Consider the following 16,873-nt stretch of genomic DNA (forward strand, 5'->3'; position numbering starts at 1 on the left):
CAGCAATTTGCACACTGCTACCCATTAAATGCACTGTAGCCTGCAGCAGCTCAGCCAATTTACATAACATGTACATTTACGGGTACTACAGTAAGATACACCAATAGTGCACTTATTGTAACTGAGGGTCCTCGGTGCGGGGTTATCAGCGGTGTCGGTAGTGCAGTGGTGCCAGCAGTGTCCTTAGAGCGGTAGTGTCGGCAGTGAAGGTGTCTCTGCAGTGTCCTCAGCGCGGTGATGCTGGCAGTGTCCTCAGTGATGTGGTGCTGGCAGTGTGCCTGCAGTGTCGGCAATTGCGGGAGTGTCGGAGGTGTCCTCAGTGCAGGAGTGTTGGCAGTGTCCTCAGTGCAGGGGTGCCGGCAGTGTCGGCAATGTGGGAGTGCCAGTGGTGTCCTCTGTGCAGGGGTGCCGGCAGTGTTGGCAATTGCGGGAGCGCCGGAGGTGTACTCAGTGCAGGGGTGCCGGCAGTGTCCCCAGTGCAGGGTGCCGGCAGTGTCCCCAGTGCAGGATGCCGGCAGTGTCGGCAGTGCCGGTGGTGGCAGTGAAGGAGTGTTGGCAGTGCAGGGGGTGGCAGTGAGGGAGTGTCGGCAGTGTGGGCGGCGGTGTCGACAGTGCGGGCGGCGGCACTATTAGCACTGTGGGGGCATCCATCCTGTGGCCATTGAAGCCTATGGGGACACGCTGATTGGCTGATAGCAGTGACAGACAGCTCTCTCAGCCAATCGGCGTCTGTGGCAAAACCTCAGGATCCGACAGCGGGATCCTGAGGTCTTGCCTCGATTGGGGATCCTGAGCAGGCAGGGAGATCTGAGATTTGGCTCGGATCGCCCCGGATCCCCTAGGTTCGGGGGGGGAGGGGGGGGGGTTGGTTCTCTGAGAACCGAACCTGCTCATCCCTTGTAAAAGTCATATCAATTTTACACTCACCTCTGCATAAAATACATTAAAAGAGCCAGATCCACATAAAAAAACACTGAAATAGCCACAACCACTAAGTTTACCATTAATGAATCTCAGTAGGATACGTAATCCTAGAAGGAAGATGATTTGCATACCAGCACATTTCTGTAAGGCCTCATTGCACGGTGACTTTTTTCTATTTCTAGCTTTTTAAAAAAGAAAACAACATAATTCACGACTACTAAGATTTGTCCCTGCACCTAAGTGGCTGAGGACAGCAATAAAATCAATACAGGGATTTTGTACACAGATGGTCACAAAAAAAACCAACACATATACAGTAGGGGACAAATAAAAACTGGTTGATATAGGATTTTTGTTATTGTGATAACCAAGGGATACCATCAAGCTTGGCCTCAGCTCATACAGAGATATGGGATTTCTCTTGTAGGACCCACTACTGATGCCCCAGGTATTGCAACACCCAGAACACATGCTGAAAGTACTGAGTATTGCCCTTGCAGCAAGAGAGTGACACTGTGCAATATGCGTATATCCTGCTCACACCAGCATCGCTGTGATCCTGACTGCACCAGAGTTCTGCTACCAGGTCCTGAGTCAGCACTGCACGGGCGTCCCAGAGTCAGCACATACCTGCCTCTCTTATAGCTGCTCTCCCAGGGTCCAGGCACTGTTCAGCAGGACAGGGAGCAGTGCTGTTCTGGGTGCCCAGCATTAGATTCATCCCTTCTGCTAACCCAGCAGCACAGGAGGAGCAGAGTGTGACAGAGAGTGAGTGGCTCCTCCGTTTGACAGCATCTCCAGCATATAGAAGCCACCTGCATCCATGCCCCTTGCTCAGGAACAGAGTATGGCTCCTTGAGGAGATGTTATGGATTTCCTGCATCTTACAGAACGTGTGGCTACCCCAGGGATCTCCTGATTATCTGCTGGTTGGCACCACATTTGAAATGCCTCCAATGCTGTCTTGGAGTGCATGGCTTGCCACCGTCTAAATGCTATGCAACCACTGCCACCTGGGCCCCCTGTCTGTCCAGGCCCAGGACAGTAATTCTGAAAGTCCCCTCCATGATGGCGGCCTTGATTATGGGTGCAATATTGCAAGCCATCGTGAATATGTATGCAAAGTCTTGTCCCAACTCAACGAAACCAATTGTATTGTACAGTAAGTTGGGAAAGTGCATATTTGAGCAGGAGGACATGGCATTCCTGGGGTAAGCTGTTTCAGGTTTTAGTCTACATATGGATACAGAGAAGCTGTCTGCCATTGTTATTTAGTTTTGACCGACTGGGCTGAAATCAATCCAACACTACTTGGGTTTCTGTCATTTCTACAGGCAGTTTATCAGCAATTAATCAAAAGGTCAAAATATCAGAGCTTGGCCTCCTGAAGCTGAATATGCATTATCCGGACTGAAACAGTGTTTCACTTCAGCGCCCAGTCTTAGGCCACACTATCCTGAAGCCTTTCTCCAGCGAGGTGCTAGAAGCAGCAAAATTTCTGATGACGGTCTATGCATATCATGAAAACTTGCTGTTTCGAAAGACAGCTAGCTGTTTGAATTATCAACAAGCTACAGATATTTCCCCTTGCTGCAGTCACGCTAAACAGTCCTTCAAGTCGCGCCATGGCCTGGTGGGACGCTGTAGCACCAAGCGTCGTTTTTTGAGTCTTTTGCTGCGAAAATGCATCTTAGATGCAATGTAATGTAATAGGATACAAAAGCAGCTTCTGCTGATTACAATGCTATGCAGCTTGCCTATATTCTGTGTGTAATTGCATCTATCTTTACGTTACATTATTTTCCAGGAATACACTATAGCATAGCATTTTGTGTGCAAACACAGTCACGGTCATTCATAGAATATAGGCATGCTGCATATCATTTTAATCAGCTGAAGTGAAGTGTTTGTGCGTCCTATTGCATTACATTGTGACTAAGACACATGTATGCAGAAAAATGCAAAACAAAAGACGCTCTACATTACCGAGTCACACCACTCACGCGTTAAGTGTAACATGACTTGTAATTCATGGGGCACAGTTGGAGAAGGACACATCTGTAGATGCCTCTTGTTCTTTTACCAGTTTAACTTGGTCATTACCCACCTGCCAGGACACAAGAACATTAAGGCTGATGCATTGACTATATAACGTTGTCTCTGAGCACTATTCAGTGCCAGAATATAGGCTCATTTACTTTACACTAGCGCTCAGCCTTAGAGCTTCTCAGTGCTTTACCTGTGTGTCCTGCTCTTGGTCCCTGCCTTCCCTGTGCTCCGTTCCTGATTTCTGCCTTCCCATGCGCCGTCCCCGGTTCTCATCTTCCTAGTGTCTGCCCGCTGTCTTCATACCTGTTCCTGACCTTCCCGCCCAGTTCTGACCCAGTGTGTTGCCACTCTGCTATGTGACTATACACCTCATGGCAAATTCCTATACCTGCTCCAGTTTATACTAGCCCTGTACTAGGAAACCCAGACAGAGAGCCACAACCTGTATGTCGGGCACAGTGAAGCGCAAACCTCTTTGCGGGGGTCCCTGGTGACCAGTTGTAATTTTCCCACGCTCTTTATGTGGTACACTTTGTAAAAATACAATACAATAGCTATGGAAAAATGGAACAGTAAATATTGGGTTAAATTCAATCAGCTTCAAAATTCAACACTGTTAATGTTCTGAAGCACAAATAAAGAATTGCTCATGTAACAACATAAAGTCATCATAAATCTCAAAGTATTTATGGTCTCAATTTTGCATGTGCTTTGAGATCTCATCTGTTCTGCACTGGTGCTTCAATCTAAGTATCCGCTAAACTGTCAAACCCCACTAGTTTTCATGTCCCTCAACTCACAACATAGAATTGTTATTAATCTTTTACAATAGATTCCACCAAAGTGTTGGTGCTATTCCCTGGAGAAAACAGTAATCAGCACAAAAACATATTTTAAATGTACCTAAATACCGATACACACATCTTAGAAGTGATACACATCTTAAAAGTAATACAGTACATGAATTTTTTAATAGATTACTCTTTGACATGGTATTATAAATTTGCAAAGCATTAAATAACTTGTGATTCATAGTTACTATTTTTGTCCAATAGAGGAATATGTATTAAGTAAGATATATAACATAAGCCTAAAATAGAAAGTTATAAGGGAAAACAGAAACCAATCTTGAAAGTACCAGAAGCTTATATAGTAATAAACAACCACAGTACAGCCCACAAAGCCCTGCTTTATACTGAATCAGTAGTGACTACATTATAAGCAGACCTGAAAAGAACAGAAATCCGTAATAAATGCCCTGAACATGGGTTAACATGCATCAGCGGGTAATTTTACTGTGCGAGGAAAAGGGTCTGTAATAGATTAGCACCCGGTGTTAAAGCTCATAGCTACCAACGTTTTCCCGCATGTAAATGAATCCCGACCTAAATGGTATGCAGTCAGCATACGATAGACGGGATCCCAGCTGTCACAATACTGATGCCGGGATCCCGAAACGGACACCATACTGCCGCCGGTATACCAGCGAGGTAGGTGGTTCCCCCTCTATGGGGGTCCATGAAACCTATAGAGGGAGAATAGAACCTGTGGTGAGCGTAGCTTGCTACCGAGTCCACAAGGGGCTTTGTTGTTCTCGCCCTCCTGCCGGCATTCCACCGTTTGGGATGCCAATGTTGGGATCCTGACATTCGGCATCCCGGCTGGCGGGATCACATACCGATCCCCCATAAATATGTTTTATTGAAGTCTTTACTTAATGTTTAAAAGCATACACACCAAATTTAATGTTGGGGAGGTAAAATTATACCTGTCTCTGTACACACTTTTCTTTTCAGATATCAACACTGATTAAACACCTGTATCTCTTCAACTTGATCTTCTGTGTTTAAAGCCGGGTAAACACTAGACGAGGCTGAAATGCCGGTGATGAATGACTATCATTGAACGATATGACGTTCAACGATATAGCGCATACACACTGAACGTTATTGTTCAATGATAACGATCAGTGACATCACTGTCAGCATTCCTGGACATGCGGCTCAGCCCTACACTGACGGGTTGAGCTGCATGACAGCTCAATATTGGTGATCGCTGAACAGCGCGTGGGAGCGCACATCGTTCATCAGTAATACCCCCATACACAATGGACGTTAAAAGCCTAAAAATAAACCATAACAACATTTATGATGTTATTGTTTATTTTTTAGGCTGAAACCGCCTAATGTGTACCCGGCTTTAGGCTACAGATATGTGTTGAATGAATTGACTACATTATGTAACTCTTTAGCTTTAGGATTAGAGCTAACATTGATACAAGTTTAAGATTTAGATTAACAGTTTTTCTGCCCTGAGTTGTTGAAATAGGGAACATTTCTCTTACAGCCTTTTTCCCCTGCCTTGAAAAACACAGGTGTTTGCACATGAACGCTCATCAACACCGGTCAACATGAACGTTCATCAACACCATCTTCAAGCCGGGATTCCAGCGTCGGTATGGTGACCAGCAGTCTCCTGACTGCTGGTAAACCCAACCCGATTCAGTTATGTGGTAGTGGACATTATCACTGTGACGGCATGCTTAGCATGCCCAGGGCAGCCAAGAGAAATTCTGGGCCCCAGTACAACAACTTCCTGGGCCCCCCTGCCCCCTCTAGAGGAGGTGTGACCACAGCATGCTGGGGGCATGGCAACTCCTCTTTGGGGGCGTGTCTAGCACATCAGAAGAACCCACTCACTGAAGCATGGCATGCCTCCCAGCCAGGGCAGTAGTGAGCCTGGCTGGGCCCAGGTATTTTTCAGGGGACAAGGCCTAATCACAGGAGGTGTGGACCTGGGCCCCCACTGGGGCCCTCTATTAGACCCGGGCCCAGGTAATTTGTACCCTCTCCCCCCCGCCACTGAGCACCCCCCCCCCCACAGTGATAACAGCGGGGATGCTGTGAGACTCCGACTCCTTATCAGCAAAGCTCTTCTGCATTTTCTGGAGGCCGTAGAGGTCCTGCCCTTTCTGATGAGTCCCCATCCCCTTTTGGGGTCCCGAATCCACTGCCACTAATGTTGGGAGGTATGCTCTATGTAAGATGTAAAATCGCATGAAATTCCTGCAGCTACCACTAGATTCGTTTAAAAACACATTTGGTTGTCCGAATAATATTTAAGCTTCTTCCTATTAATCGAAGTTTCTATAAAGTACTCTCAAGCACACAGAAGGTCAGCACTTTCACATTATTATGTTAGAAAAACAAGAAACTGTTAGGTTACTATAATTACTTTGCTTTAAGTGGAATGATCTATGGGTAAATGTGTTGTGCCACTCTGTGCATAGACATAATTTGTGTTTATTTCAGGCAAGAGGATAACAAGATCTTTTCACAGGTTTGCTGCCTGGGAGCTGATCTTTGTCTTGGGACTGTTTGTTATTGGATGGCAAATATTTCTTGGAGTTAGTGAATAATGAAAATGCTTTAAAAAAAGAGCAAGTAATTATTTTATACTTCAGGTCTTCAGCACATGCTTCTCTGGGTCTATGGCCCCAGTATTAAGAATGGCAAATTCTTAATACTGGGGCCAGTATACTGGGGCCCTAATACTGTAGGGTTTTGCGCTATGGCCCCAGTAATAAGAATGGTAAATTAAATGACTGTATCAGATAAATCTGACAGATATTTTTGTGAACCACATTATCTGTACAGCAATTAGTGTGAGTAGAAACTAGAATATAAATACTAACCTTTATGACTAAACCAAAAAAAAAAAGAGGCGAGAAAAAATTGGCAATAAAAGTTTCTAAGCTATCGCTCTAATATTGAGTCATGTACGAGCCCAAATGTGGCCCCATTCTGAATGACAGTGAATATATGCACGTCCTAATGCTTACACATTGCACAGCCGCACTATCCCCATATGTGCATAGTGCAGCCTTCATCACTGTCATCACATTTACACCTACCCCATGCTAGGTGCAGAAGATACAACTGGAATAGGCACCGCACAGGTTACATCCTCATACATACTATACCTCTCTGTCAGTGATGAACTGGGAGCATGGTGCAGGTTCCATATATCTGGAGATCGGTGCATGGGCACCTCAAGAGTCACCAGAAAAAACGAGTTTTATGGTAAGAACAAACCTTTGTTAAAACTCTTTCTGCGAGGTACACTGGGCTCCACAAGGAAAGACATAGGGGGTGTAGAGTAGGATCTTGATCCGAGGCACCAACAGGCTCAAAAGCTTTGACTGTTCCCAGAATGCATAGCACCGTCTCCTCTATAACCCCGCCTCCCTGCACAGGAACTCAGTTTTTAGTTAACCAGCCCAATGCAGTAGCAGGAAAAGAGACGACAACGGTTAGTAGCCACATACACCACACTCTCACGACAGGAGAAGTGTCAGCGGCTAATGCCATACCAACCCAAAGAAGCTAAGTGTGTCAGGGTGGGCGCCTTGTGGAGCCCAGTGTACCTCGCAGAAAGTTTTAACAAAGGTAAGTTCTTACCATAAAACTCGTTTTCTGCTGCGAGCTCCACAAGGAAAGACATAGGGGATGTCCTAAAGCAGTTCCTTATGGGAGGGGACGCACTGTAGCGGGTACAAGATCCCGGCGTCCAAAGGAAGCATCCTGGGAAGACGCAGTATCGAAGGCATAGAACCTTATGAACGTGTTCACAGAGGACCACGTAGCCGCCTTGCACGATTGTTCAAGGGTCGCACTACGGCGGGCCGCCCAAGAAGGTCCAACAGACCGAGTAGAATGGGCCGTAATGTGAGCAGGAGCTGATAGACCAGCCCTCACATAAGCATGTGCAATCACCATTCTAATCCATCTGGCCAAAGTTTGCTTGTGAGCAGGCCAGCCCCGTTTGTGAAATCCAAACAGCACAAAGAGAGAATCAGATTTCCTAATAGAAGCAGTTCTCTTCACATAGATACGGAGAGCCCGTACCACATCCAAAGACCGCTCTTTGGGAGACAGATCAGGAGAAACAAGTGCCGGAACCACAATCTCCTGGTTAAGGTGGAACGAAGAAACCACCCTAGGTAAATATCCGGGACGAGTCCTAAGAACCGCCCGGTCACGGTGAAATATCAGATATGGGGAATTACAAGACAAGCCACCCAAATCCGACACTCTTCTAGCTGAAGCAATAGCCAGCAGAAACACCACCTTAAGGGAACCAAGAGGTTCAAACGAAGACTTTTGTAACACCTCCAAAACCACCGACAAGTCCCAAGGAGCCACAGGCGGGACATAGGGAGGTTGGATACGCAACACGCCCTGAGGAAAGGAATGCACATCAGGTAAGGTCGCAATCTTTCTCTGAAACCACACCGACAAGGCAGATATTTGAACCTTGGGGGAGGCCAGACGCAGGCCTAAGTCCAGGCCCTGCTGAAGAAAGGCCAACAGCTTGGCTATACTAAACTTGAAAGCGTCATAACGGTTAGATGCGCACAAAACAAAGTAAGAATGCCAGACCCTATGGTAAATCTGAGCAGAAGCCGGTTTACGGGCCCGCAACATAGTTTTAATGACCGCCTCAGAAAACCCTTTAGCCCTCAAGACGGAAGCTTCAAGAGCCACGCCGTCAAAGACAGCCGGGCTAGGTCCTGGTAGACACAGGGGCCCTGAATGAGGAGGTCTGGGCATTGTGGAAGTAGAATTGGACGCTCTGATGATAGGCCATGCAGGTCTGAGAACCAGTGCCGTCTGGGCCATGCTGGAGCCATGAGAAGCAGAATTCCTCTTTCTTGCTTGAACTTCCGAATTATCCTGGGCAGAAGTTACACCGGAGGGAACACGTACGGCAGCCGAAACCTCCACGGCACCGCCAGCGCATCCACAAATGCTGCTTGAGGATCCCTTGTCCTTGCTCTGAAGACCGGAACCTTGTGATTGTGTCGAGACGCCATCAGATCTACATCTGGAAGGCCCCACTTTTCCACTAGGAGTTGAAACACTTCTGGATGGAGGCCCCACTCTCCGGCGTGTACATCCTGATGACTGAGAAAGTCCGCTTGACAATTCAGGACTCCCGGAATGAATATTGCCGATATGGCCGGTAGACGGCGTTCCGCCCAATGTAGAATCCGTGAGACATCCTTCATTGCCAAACGGCTTCGAGTGCTGCCTTGATGATTTATGTAAGCCACCGCGGTGGCGTTGTCCGACTGTACTTGAACAGGACGGTTCTGAATTAAATGCTGGGCCAGGTTCAACAAATTGAAGACCTCCCGCAATTCCAGAATGTTGATCGAGAGGAGAGATTCCTCCTTGGTCCACCGACCCTGAAGGGAGTATTGCTCCAGCACCGCACCCCAACCTCTTAGACTGGCATCTGTCATTAACAGGACTCATCCGAATATCCAGAAGGGACGTCCCCTGTACAATCGTTGGTCCTGGAGCCACCAGTGCAGCGACAGACGGACCTCCAAGGTCAATGAGATCATGTGAGACCTGATCTGGTGAGGCAGGCCGTCCCACTTGGCTAGAATCAGCCTCTGGAGGGGGCGAGAATGGAATTGAACATACTCCACCATGTCAAATGCTGATACCATGAGGCCCAGCACCTGCATCGCCGAATGTATCGACACTTGCGGACGAGAAAGGAAGCAACGAATCCTGTCCTGAAGCTTCAGGACTTTCTCCTGAGACAAGAACAACCGCTGGTTGCGAATGTCCAATAGCGCTCCCAGGTGCACCATGCTCTGAGCAGGGACCAGGGAGGATTTCTTCCAGTTGATGAGCCACCCGTGGGCTTGTAGAAACCGGACAGTCATATCCAGATGACGTAGGAGAAGTTCTGGGAAATTTGCCAGGATTAACAAGTCGTCCAGATACGGCAGTATCCTGACCCCTTGACGGCGGAGTACCACCGTCATCACCGCCATGACTTTGGTGAAGACTCGCGGAGCCGTAGTTAAACCAAAAGGTAACGCCCGAAACTGGTAATGGAGGTTGCCAATCGCAAACCTCAGGTATTGCTGATGTGACACTGCTATAGGAATATGCAGGTAAGCATCCTGTATGTCCAGGGAGACCATGTAGTCCCCAGGTTCCAAGGCCAGAAGTATAGAGCGAAGGGTTTCCATACGGAACTTGGATACTTTCACAAACCTGTTCAATGCCTTGAGGTTGAGAATGGGCCGGGAGGACCCATTTGGTTTCGGGACCAGAAACAGCGGAGAATAGTACCCACAGGGGGAGGCCCGCCCCGTCATGCGGCAGGCTTATCGGTCTTGGAAGCTGGCTGACGTGCAGCCCAGGCTCTTTTGGGCTTCGGCTTACCAGGTTTGGAAGTGCGGGCCTGCTTGTTGTACGCCTGACCTTTTGCTTTACCTGAAGGACGAAAGGGGCGAAAGGAAGTACCTTTAGCCTTTGACACAGAAGGAGCGGTATTTGGCAGACAGGCAGTTTTGGCAGTAGCCAAGTCAGCCACTATCTTATTTAAGTCCTCCCCAAACAGAATATCTCCATTGAAAGGGAGAACCTCCAGGGTTTTTCTAGAGTTCAGATCCACAGACCAGGATCTCAGCCACAATATCCTGCGAGCCAGGACTGATGTAGTAGAGGCCTTGGCTGCTAGAAAACCGGCATCAGAAGCTGCCTCTTTAATATAGTGAGAAGCTGTGACAATATATGACAAGCATTGTCTAGCATGGTCAGAAGAGATTTCAGCTTCTAACTCTAGGGCCCATGCTTCAATAGCCTCTGCAGCCCATGTTGCTGCAATAGTGGGCCTTTGTGCAGCACCCGTGAGGGTGTAAATCGCTTTTAGACAACCCTCCACACGTTTATCCGTAGGCTCTTTTAGAGACGTGACGGTAGTGACAGGTAGAGCTGAGGAAACCACCATCCTAGCCACATGTGAGTCTACTGAAGGAGGCATTTCCCAATTTTTAGACAGCTCAGGCGCAAGGGGATAGCGAGCCAGCATCTTCTTTTGAGGCACAAACTTCTTACCCGGTTTCCCCAGGGTTCCTGACGTATATCCATTAGGTGGTCAGAGTGAGGTAAAACTTGTTTAACCACCTTCTGACGCTTGAACCTATCTGGTTTCTTAAGAGGGGCGGATGGCTCGGGATCATCCGTAATCTGTAAAATTAACTTAATAGCCTCCAAAAGATCAGGAACATCCACATGTGAACTACCCTCCCCATGAGCAGTATCTGTGTCAGAATCTGTGGGGTCAGTGTAAGCGCCATCTTCCTCAGACGAGGTGTCAGTGACAGCAGTGGATTGTGAGGAGATAAGAGCTCGCTTAAATGACCCCTTGGTCTTAGGCGAGCGAGGGTCAGACTTTTTAGTAGTCAAGGACTGGTTCAACTTCTTCAATTGAGCAGACAAATATCCGCCCACGGCGGGTTAGCTGCAGGGACCACATACGGTATCATCGGCATAGGAGGTCCCATAGGGGGTGTTAGTTTAGTAACTAGCGTATGTAGAAGCGTGGAGAAAGTAGCCCACGGTGGGTCATTATGCACCCCCATTGCCACAGTCCCACTGGGCGGCAAGGAGCCACCAGAACCAGAGCCCACAGCTGCTATAGTCTCCTCATAGGGATCTGTGGCTTCAGCAACACCGGCAGTGTGTTCAGCCCCAGAACCGTTACCCTTAGAAGCAGACATGACATAACTCGCAGTATCAGGTAACAGTACAATTGTCAGCAGCACAATACCTCTTACCCAAACCCCTGCACAGTGTAGTCAGCACAAGCAGAGATACAGGAGAGATATAGTGACTAAAATCACCGAGAAAAATACGTATTAAAGTATATCTTGTGAAAATCCTATATAATTATAAAACCTGATGCACCAAGCACTCTCAGGTTATAGAATATAGGGATAGCAAGTTGAGTGAGACACACAAAATGGAAACCACTTAGCAAGCTAATGCACACACATATAGTCACAGTTAAACAATGCAGAGGTTATTACTAACAATAATACTGCACTGGACCAGCTTATATACACTGCTCAAAAAAATAAAGGGAACACTTAAACAACACAATGTAACTCAAAGTCAAACACACGTCTGTGAAATCAAACTGTCCACTTAGGAAGCAACACTGATTGACAATCAATTTCACATGCTGTTGTGCAAATGGAATAGACAACAGGTGGGAATTATAGGCAATTAGCAAGACACCCCCAATAAAGGAGTTGTTCTGCAGGTGGTGACCACAGACCACTTCTCAGCTCCTATGCTTTCTGGCTGATGTTTTGGTCACTTTTGAAAGCTGGCGGTGCTTTCACTCTAGTGGTAGCATGAGACGCAGTCTACAACCCACACAAGTGGCTCAGGTAGTGCAGCTCATCCAGGATGGCACATCAATGCGAGCTGTGGCAAGAAGGTTTGCTGTGTCTGTCAGTGTATTGTCCAGAGCATGGAGGCGCTACCAGGAGACAGGCCAGTACATCAGGAGACATGGAGGAGGCCGTAGGAGGGCAACAACTCAGCAGCAGGAACGCTACCTCCGCCTTTGTGCAAGGAGGAACAGTAGGAGCACTGCCAGAGCCCTGCAAAATGACCTCCAGCAAGCCACAAATGTGCATGTGTCTACTCAAACGATCAGAAACAGACTCCATGAGGGTGGTGTGAGGGCCCAACGTCCACTGGTGGGAGTTGTGCCTACAGCCCAACACCGTGCAGGACATTTGGCATTTGCCAGAGAACACCAAGATTGGCAAATTCACCACTGGCACCCTGTGCTCTTCACAGATGAAAGCAGGTTCTCACTGAGCACATGTGACAGACGTGACAGAGTCTGGAGACGCCAAGGAGAACGTTCTGCTGCCTGCAACATCCTATAGCATGACCGGTTTGGCAGTGGGTCAGTAATGGTGTGGGGTGGCATTTCTTTGGGGGGCCGCACAGCCCTCCATGTGCTTGCCAGAGGTAGCCTGACTGCCATTAGGTACCGAGATGAGATCCTCAGACCCCTTGTGAGACCATATGCTGTTGGCCCTGGGTTCCTCCTAATGCAGGACAATGCTAGACCTCATGTGGCTGGAGTGTGTCAGCAGTTCCTGCAAGACGAAGGCACTGATGCTATGGACTGGCCCGCCCATTCCCCAGACCTGAATCCAATTGAGCACATCTGGGACATCATGTCTCGCTCCATCCACCAACGCCACGTTGCACCACAGACTGTCCAGGAGTTGGCGGATGCTTTAGTCCAGGTCTGGGAGAAAATCCCTCAGGAGACCATCTGCCACCTCATCAGGAGCATGCCCAGGCGTTGTAAGGAGGTCATACAGGCACGTGGAGGCCACACACACGACTGAGCCTCATTTTGACTTGTTTTAAGGACATTACATCAAAGTTGGATCAGCCTGTAGTGTGTTTTTCCACTTTCATTTTGAGTGTGACTCCAAATTCAGACCTCCATGAGTTAATAAATTTGATTTCCATTGATAATTTTTGTGTGATTTTGTTGTCAGCACATTCAACTATGTAAAGAACAAAGTATTTAATAAGAATATTTCATTCATTCAGATCTAGGATGTGTTATTTTAATGTTCCCTTTATTTTTTTGAGCAGTGTATATAGCTATGTAGTCAATATATATAACACTGCACAGTAAGAACTGGATGTATATCACAGGGTACTTGTACCAGAGAACCCTGACTAAATGCACTCTTTCTTAACTAACACTGTCAAATTGACATGTTGAATACTTAAGTGACATGTAAAATCACAGCGCTGACAACCAAGCGGCTTTACACAGGAGGATTTGCCCAAGCAGTCCCAGGAACAGTGTAGCTGAGAGAAATGGCGCCCAAACACTGACAGAGAGTAAGGGAGAGACAGATATTTAGCTCCAGGGTGGGAACATTTGCTGGAAATGGCGCCCTGGGGCTGGGGGAGGGGCTCCAGGTCTAAGCCTTATCCCCTCTGCTGGCAAAACCACCAGGTACTGCGGGCTACACATAAAAAGGTTTTAAGGGAAAACCTGACCTGCACCCATGCCCTGGTGATCTAGTGGGATCGCCTGTACTGCCACAGTGTCCACCACCAGCGTGCGCGGCCCGCCTCCCACCGTCCGCGCCAGATCGCGATAAAGTACGGGTCCCGCGAGCGGGACCCACTCACCACCTCCCGAAGCGCGGGCACGCGATCCCGTAGAGCCCCCATCATGTGTGCCTGACCAGAAGAAAACCGGAGCCTCCTGCTGTAGTTACCCGGTAACCAGGGCTCGTGAGTGTACAGCGCCGCTGGGGTGAGATGGAGCTGCAGCAGTGAATGTCACTAAACATGTATACCCTGCTACAGCCCTTGAAGTCTTCACTTTTCTTCTCAAAAAAGCTCTTCTTAGGGCTGCCCGGAGCAGCCCCTCTGTTATGTGCCTGCTATCTGCGGCACCAACTACAAAACTGAGCTCCTGTGCAGGGAGGCGGGGTTATAGAGGAGGCGGCGCTATGCATTCTGGGAACAGTCAAAGCTTTTGAGCCTGTTGGTGCCTCGGATCAAGATCCTACTCTACACCCCCTATGTCTTTCCTTGTGGAGCCCAGTGTACCCCGCAGCAGAAATTACCCCCTCCCTATTTTTTACAGAGACTGGCTCATGAGCAGTAGATTCCTGGCACATTCTAAAAGTCTACTGTGTCACCAGTGAGAGCCCCCCACCAGGCCTGACAAACTCTCTGATTTGGGCCCCTCTTGATGCGTCCCTGGTAGTTATGGCTGTATGTCCACTACACTCCCACGACTCTCCTGTGTACCAACCCTATTGACCCCCAGAAACACCCATTTTATGTGCAGAGAGAAATATTAGTGCTATATCGCCTGGAGATCCACAAACTTGCATATGTTCAATTCAGTGAATGCATAGTTTGCTGCAACAAGGTAGATGTGCTATTACATGCAAGGTAAATCAATAGATCAGTGGTGCTCAACATGCCGTTACTTTGGCAGTACATATGCATGTTGGTTTGTTATCAGAATATTTTTTAAATGTTGATGAAATATTCAGCATTCATGTGGTCCTTCTGCTATTGTGGAACTACACATCCTAGCATGCCCTGCAACAGTTTTAGCATTACCTAATCAAACTTCAGCTGGAGGGCCGCATGTTTAGCACCCCTGGAGTAGATGCTACTAATGTTTATCTGAAACCCTTCACAATTCCAAATAATTTGATAGTACAATACACATGGCGCAAACCAGTGCATTTTAGTAGAGGGAGGCAAAACAAGATAACAATAAAGCACAACGGAATATAATGCGCTATATAAGAAACTGTTAATAAATAAATAATAACAACAATCATACCTCCTAGACATTCAACAAATAAAAATAAAATAAAAAAGAAATAGCACATTTAATCCCTGTCAGGATCTTTGTCTGACACCAAGGGGTATATTTACTAAAATGGGAGTTCTATTTAAGATGGGATGTTGCCCATAGCAACCAATCAGATTCCAGGTATTATCTTCTAGAAGGTGCTAGATAAATGAGAAGTAAAATCTGATTGGTTGCTACGGGCAACATCCCATCTTAAATAGAACTCCCATCTTAGTAAATTTACCCCAAGGAATGTGCAGTCAGAGGAGTCAGGTTTCCTCTGTCATTAGTGATTAAAATTATACAAAGAAGATACTTATGACACATATTCTGTGTCATAAGCAGGGGCTGGCTGGCAACTTTCAGCCTAGTGAGCAAACACAAGCATGTGGCCTTGGCTTTACTACCAGCAAATGGTGTTACCAACAGAGATGAGGTGAGACTGTGTGCTGTAGTAGTTGGCAGCACAGCTCTACCACGGGAGGAATATGAACTCATACCGATGTTGTGTGAAGCCAGCCCAGCACACTGTGCATGGAGTGCTCGTCTGACAGGGCTGGATTAAGGCTACTGGGGGCCTCATGGCAATTAAGTTGTGGGGGCCCCACCAATAAAATGTACTTTTCCCCCACTGCTGTCACTACTATGTGTCTTAGGGAAGCAATGAGTGAGGGGAGTGAGAGAGAGATGGAGAGGGTGTCAGGGAGAGAGTGAGAGAGGGGTCAAGGGATACAGAGAGGAGAGAATGAGAGAGAGAGATTATCAGGGAGAAAGTGAGAAAAAAGAGCGGGAGAGGGATTGCTAGAGAGAGAGAGCGAGAGAGAGAGAGAGAAAAAAAGACAGACAGAGAGAGTGTGTCCGGGAGAGAGAAAGAGTGGAGAGACATGATGTCAAGGAGAGAGAGGGAGGGAGGTGGAATGAGCAGGATAGAGAGAAAAGGTGTCAGAAAGAGCGTGTCAGGGAAGGTGAAAGAGTAGGAGAAAAAGAGAGGAGCGAGAAAGACAGGAATAGAGTGTGTCAGGTGGAGAGAGAGAGAGGAACAAGAGAGAGAGAGAGAGGAAGGGGAGCAAATAGGAGACACTCCTGTTGCTGACTACAGCATCAGGTCTTTGATGGGGAGGGAACTTCACAGCATTTGGCCCCGCTGCCTTCCCCATACATCCATAGATTGTGGCATTATGTCAAGGGGCTTTGATGGATGCACGATACTGGTTTCATAATAGAGAGCAGGAAGAAGTCGGAGGGCAGACTAGAGCAGCAGAGGGGACCGGCCATGACACACTGACAGTGATGTCATCGGTGCCAGCCTCCACATTGGGATTCCCATAGACATCCTGTTCCAACTCCCGACTGGTGGCACTGGCATCCCAAAGACAGGCAGTGTCCTCTAGCCAAAAGGCATGTAGCTGCAGCATCCGGTGGCCCCATAGATGTGAAATTGTAGTTGCCCGGTGGGGCAGGTGGCACCCTGCCCCCCTACCCAGCAAGCCACTGGTCATAAGTATCTGCTTTATATTAATCATTTTTACACTTAAGTTTAGTATGGGAGGTACTATCGATGCCTCCCGTTGACAATGGGAAAGGAGCAAAAGCAGGGCCAAGCCGTGGGCAGTAAAAGCCCATTGAAAATAGCTGTAAAATCAGCACATAC

The 16,873-nt window shown here is 47.7% G+C and overlaps 1 protein-coding gene across 2 annotated transcripts in view; it reads right to left on the reverse strand.

Annotated features, from left to right (window-relative positions):
• The window catches only part of FSTL4 (follistatin like 4), a 759,591-nt gene that overhangs the window by 435,377 nt on the left and 307,341 nt on the right, over positions 1 to 16,873 (reverse strand). The gene's annotated exons all lie outside the window — the stretch shown is intronic.

The sequence above is a fragment of the Pseudophryne corroboree genome, chromosome 6, assembly GCF_028390025.1.
Source record: "Pseudophryne corroboree isolate aPseCor3 chromosome 6, aPseCor3.hap2, whole genome shotgun sequence".
Taxonomy (NCBI): Eukaryota; Metazoa; Chordata; class Amphibia; order Anura; family Myobatrachidae; genus Pseudophryne; species Pseudophryne corroboree.